We start from the raw sequence: 6,000 nt of genomic DNA, 5'->3' as shown, positions 1-6,000 counted from the left end.
GAATGACTTCTCTTGAACATGTCAATGACACTGAAATGAATTGGTAGCATTGACCCAAAACAAAGTGATGGATGGTATGATATACCAACTGTATGATAACAATCAAGATGATAACCCAACCCAAATAGTCACGATGATGGAGTGAAAGTGTCATGTTCAAAAGCGGCCTGCTACCAAAAGTGGTTTACCCCTTTTTCCATTTTCCCCAGTCATTGGTGACCAGTACCTCTTTATTTTTATCAAGCTTGAGGAGGATAACATATGCTTGTTGTATAATTCCACCCTTCGGGTGAATCCATCGCTATGTGATGTTTTAACGAGTCTAGAGAAGGTGAAATTTGATCTTGTCATGTTCGACAAGTTTGTCGCTATTTGATGTTTAATGAGTTTAATGACAATGATAACTCAGTCCTTTTCATGTTTAGAGAGTTTGAAAAGGGATGAAAAGAAAACTCCACAAGTTCTTTTTCGTAGATTTGTCTCTCAAGCCCGAAAAAGAAGAGAGAACCTATTGACCATGTTCAGTCAACGTATTCCTTTTTCGTAAATAATCTATCTTAGTTTGAAAAAGGGTTAAACTTATACTGAGTAGATGTCATTTCCAATCCGTTAACGAGCTAAAAAGGACAAGCGCTCGAAAATCTTTTCATATTTAGAGAGTCCGAAAAGAGCTTAAAAAGGACTCCAAGGGGGTTCCTTTTTCAATGTTTAACACAACTCGATAAAGAGATAAAAGTATGCTCTGTGGTCAAAGATGCAATTTACAATTGAGCACGTCAAATTTTATAAGTTAGCTATAAAACCTGCTCAACACCAAATGGATTAAACATACCTATTTTATGAGTAAAAATAGATAAATACTAAGGTTTATTCAATTAATTAACATGAAATAAACATAAAACACGTATTTACCATGTCATTTTTACCATTTGATATTTACCATTTAGTTTTGTGCTCTGGGCTAGTTTTTTACCTCGAACTTCAGTAGCTGATTGCGAGAGATTTTGTGGATGATTTCTCGAGCTGTCCGGACCAGGTAGGAGATCTACCCTCCTCTTTCTTTTTATGTCATTCTTTTATTGTTTCATGCAAGTTTTAGGGTTTTTTGGGGCCTCTAGGGTTTGATTTTTTCACCTTGGGATCAACACAGGCTTTCATGTCGAAAACTACACTGAAGAGCACCCAGATAGAAGGCTGCTTGCTCTGTAGTGCACTGTCTCCTTGCCTAGGTTGCGCTAGGCGAGTTTCCCAAATTTATTTCACCTGTTTGCTCCAAAATTTGTCCTATTTTTTGCATGGAAAGGATCCTAATTAATCTTATGGTTTGATTGCAGGCTTTCATCAGATCATAATGACTATTACTTGGCAAGAAAGAGAGCATGATGAACAAGACATGATTTCCCTAAATAATCCTGGTACAGTTGAGGCCCTCAAAAGCTGTGGGTTGCTCAAATACTTCAGGTTGTCTGGAATGAGGAAAAAAATAGAACTATTGCAGTTCCTTGTTCATGCATGGGATCCGACATATTAGGATTTTCACATAGGGGACAAAATGGTCCCTATTATGATCGATGATGTTTACTTTCTTATCAGACTGTCGAGGCGAGGTGCCCCCATCTCACTTTTAGGATTTTCCTGTGGAGGTGAATCGGTGAGAGATTATATTCGACAGTTTTGTCGGCCAGGTACACAACCTAGCAAGGATGGGAAAATAAACATTAGGGATGTAAGTGATTTTCCTTTGAGAACTATCCTTTTCACTATCGCAAAATTGGTTGGCAGTGTGACACTTCATCTGGCGAACAGATCATATATGCAATATGCACTAGAGTGTCTTGAGCCAAAAGTATTCAACTGGTGTGAGGCCGTACTTTCTTCACTGAAAGAACAACTGACAAAGGTAAAAAGTGGTAAGACGAAGAATTTTAGCTATGGTTCGATCTTAATTTCTTTTTCCTTAGAAATAATTCCATTGATGCAACCACAACATGTAACACTGGGTGTAGCTGGTCCTAGAGATCCACAGATGCAGAGGTGGGTCAAATTGATGGCTAGACATGTGGGTTAGTCAACAATCATTTTTGCCATTGCATTCTTCAGTTGGCTCGATCGACAACAAATTATCGTCAAGGAGCATCCATACTCAGGGATGGATTTTCGTGGAGATCCAGATTTTATTTTACCAATGGGCACTCAATGGGGTGCTATAGGTAAATTTTTTACCAAAATGTTTTTTATTTTCAAGTTTCTACATGTTTTTATGTTTTTAATGTTTCCAAGACTAAACTAAAATCGTTCTCATGCATGCAGATGTGGGTACTGTTTGACCTATGAGGCAACAACAGGAGGCAGGTCGGCCAGCGAGGATGAACATCAGGAGAGCGGTTCTCCAGGATTTGGATTTGGCCGAAACCTTGGCAGAGTTGCAGGATCATGCGGAGGGATTAACCCTTGGTTTTACAAATGACAGGATTGAGGAGTTACCTATGAGGCTGCATTGACATACTATTGGTGTTCCAGGCTATTGGATGTGGCTCTTGCACATGATAGCTCAGGCTGTGACCTGTTATCATGAGCATCACTAGGTCTACTTAGGATGTTTTTGCATGCATTTTGAGTTTTTAGGTCAGATGACCAAACGTGTCTTGGACACAAATTTTGTAAAATTTTTAAAACATCTATCTATTTTTACTTTCAAAGTTTTTATATGTATGGCTATATGCAATCCTATTCAACTAATGATGTGAATTGAAAATTTTCTTTTACATGTGTCACAAATGTCTGTTTAACACATAATTCACTAATGAGTCGGTTAATGTGTTAAAGTTTATGGAAATATGTTGATATTGAATGTACTCAAAATGTCTTTCCAAAAGACGAACTCTAAGGAACATACGAAGAATTGTTGGATTTCGGATTGTATAAATGTTTGTTAGTTGTAGTACAACGAGTTGTGAATCTAGCCTACTGATGATTTGGAGGATGCCAAGTGAAATGGAATCAGAGAGAAGTTCGATCAACGTGCTATACTCAGCGATATTATTCGTCAATCGAACGATACAAATCTCTTGAAAACTCACTAACTCGCCACTTGGAGGGAAAATGGTCCATGCTGCAGAAGATAGGTTCTACGTACTATGACTAGTAGCATCAGTGTAACCAACAAATGGTTCCAAGGGTTCTGGCATCTGCAACAAATTCAAATCAGATTACTTAACCACATAAAAACTCTAAAAGACACACTGACACACACACATGCAATTAAAGCGTATATACAGTGGTTTTTACTACACTCAATTAAGCATAGTAACATTTGAGATACAACCCATTTTTGGGATGTGACAATGGGATTCCATCAAAATCCACCAACTCGTAGGCACCTTTTGCCAAAACACGCTTGACAATATAAGGACCCATCCAAAGCGGTTCAAATTTTCCTGATCCAGGTTTATCAGCTTCTTGATCGTAAGGCAATACCAGGTCTCCTTCTGAGAAGATGCGAGGCTTGACATTTCTATCATATTGCGCCTTAATTTGTTTCTTGTGCGCTTCGTTAGCCAATGAGGCTTCATGATAGGTTTCATCTAGATGGATAAGTTCCAAGAAACGTGCTTCTTCTTCAGAAGTATCAGGTAATAGGTCAATCGCGAGTTTGAGAGATGAAATTTCGCTTTGTATCAATAAGATTACTTCCAGACCATACACCAATAGAAAGGGTGTGAATCCAGTTGTATTTCTCACTGAGGTTCAATATGCCCACAAGGCAGAGTATAGGATTAAATGCCAGTTTCATTTATGAACCCCTATCATTCTTTGAAGCATTCTCTTTAGGACTTTGTTGATGGCCTCAACTTTTCCATTCGCTTGCAGGTAATATGGAGTAGAACTATCATGCGAAAGTCCTAACTTGGCAGTTAACTCACCCATCATGTGATTGCAAAAATGCGACCCATGATCTGTAACTATAGCCTGCAGTACACCGAACTAGGAAACCACGTGGTTGAAAAAGAAAAGAGCAGCCGTTTCGCCGTTGTTGTTTAATGTTGGCATCCCCTCGGCCAATTTGGTAAAATAGTCAATGATGACTATAATGTACCCATGCCCCTCGGTCGAGGTGGGGTTATATGTCATGAAGTCAATGCCTCATTTGGCGAATAGTCCAACATCGACAACATGATGCAATGATGTATGTGGTAATCTAGCTTTACAGTCATAGATCTGGCATGCATGATATATTCTGATGGTAATTATGCAATCTTTGAATATACTAGGCCAGAAGTAACCAGCACAGAGAATTCTCTGCGCGGTAGCATAATCAGATAAGTGTCCACCACAAGCACCTGAATGGCAATCATTCAAAAATTTCCTGGCTTCCTCATGAGTGAGGCACCTTCGTAAAATCGTATCGATACCACGACGATAAAGAGTGTCGCCAACAATCAGATAATCTTTGGCTTGGTATCAGATACGTCACTGCTGCGAGGGAGAGGTATTTGGCCAGAAAGTTTGCGTCTAGAGATAAATCAATATATCTCCATACCATGCGTCAGATGACGAAATCAGGAATAGAGATTCATCCAGAATTGATGGTTCTGATGTTGAATCGATAGAAGTCGAGGGAAGGTTGCAAGGTAGCTTGGCAAAAACTAGAGATATATTTGATTTGGACTTGATGAATTCTAGATCAAATTCCTGCAAAATGAATATCCATTTTGAGTATTTGCCCCCTAGCAATTGACGTGACAAAACATATGTCATAGGGTTGCAATCCGAAATGACAGTGGTCTTCCGGAGCAAGATAAAGTGATGAAATCTCTATACAGCTTGAACAACTGCCAAAGCTAGTTTCTCGACATAAGAGTACTTTCTTTCTGTATCATTGAGATTGCGACTCAAATAATATATCAGATGTTCAATCCCATTTTCCTCTTGTACTAAAACCATTCCAATGGTTGTATCTGCAGCAGTGAGATACATGAAGTAGTCATTTTGATAGTCCGAGGAATACATTAATGAGGCTCTAATCAAGGTATCTTTAAGAGCATCAAACGCTTGTGCAACCTAATCCCAATGGAAGGGTATCCCCTTTTTCAAGAAACGAGTAAATCCTTTAGCCAATTCAACATAATTGGGAATGAACCTCCTCAGAAAGTTAGCCTTCCCTTGGAGTCTCTGTAACTATAGTAGACTGGAAGGTGGAGGTAAGTCAAGAATTGCCTGAACCTTAAGTGGGTCGAGTCGAATTCCTTCCTTAGACACTACGAAACCAAGAAAATGACCAGAACCAACAAAAAACACACATTTGTGTGGATTGAGTTGTATTTTGTAGTGTTGGCACCATAAAAATATAGCTCTCAAATGTCACGGGTGATCAGTCCGTTTTCATGAATGAGCAGGTAAATCATCAAGGTATGGTTGAACAATATGTTTGATTTCATGGAAAGCATAGTTCATTTCCCTCTAAAATGTGGCCCATGCGTTCTCTAAACCAAATGGGAGTTTTCGATAAGCGAATGTGCCCCATGGACAAATAAAAGTAGTTTTAGATTGGTCTTGTGGGCAGATATTGATTTGATTGTAGCCGGAAAAACCATCCATAAATGAGAATATTTCACATCCGACACATTCATCAATAATGGTCAATAAAGGGAGTGGGATAATTGTATTTTCGACAAGCCTGATTTACATCCCTATAATCAACGCACACTCGTATTGTCCCTTGTTTCTTCATGACAGGAACAATATTGGAAACCTAGTCAGTAAGAGGAACAAGGTAAATGAAACCAACATGCAAAATTTTTTCAACTTCTGCCTTAATGGTAGCAGCCTTCTTTGGATGAATAGGTCGGAGGCGCTGTTGTAATGGTTTGACATTAGGACACATTTTGATTTCATGTTCAACTATACTAGATTCAATACCTGGCATCTCCTCGTATGACCATGAAAATATATCTCGAAATTCATGGAAAAGAGCACGGTAAATATCAAGTTCTAATGGAG

The sequence above is a fragment of the Pinus tabuliformis genome, chromosome 7, assembly GCF_031772625.1.
Source record: "Pinus tabuliformis cultivar Carrire ecotype Pingquan chromosome 7, CPIR1, whole genome shotgun sequence".
In the NCBI taxonomy this organism is placed as follows: Eukaryota; Viridiplantae; Streptophyta; class Pinopsida; order Pinales; family Pinaceae; genus Pinus; species Pinus tabuliformis.
This window is presented reverse-complemented; position numbering follows the sequence as displayed.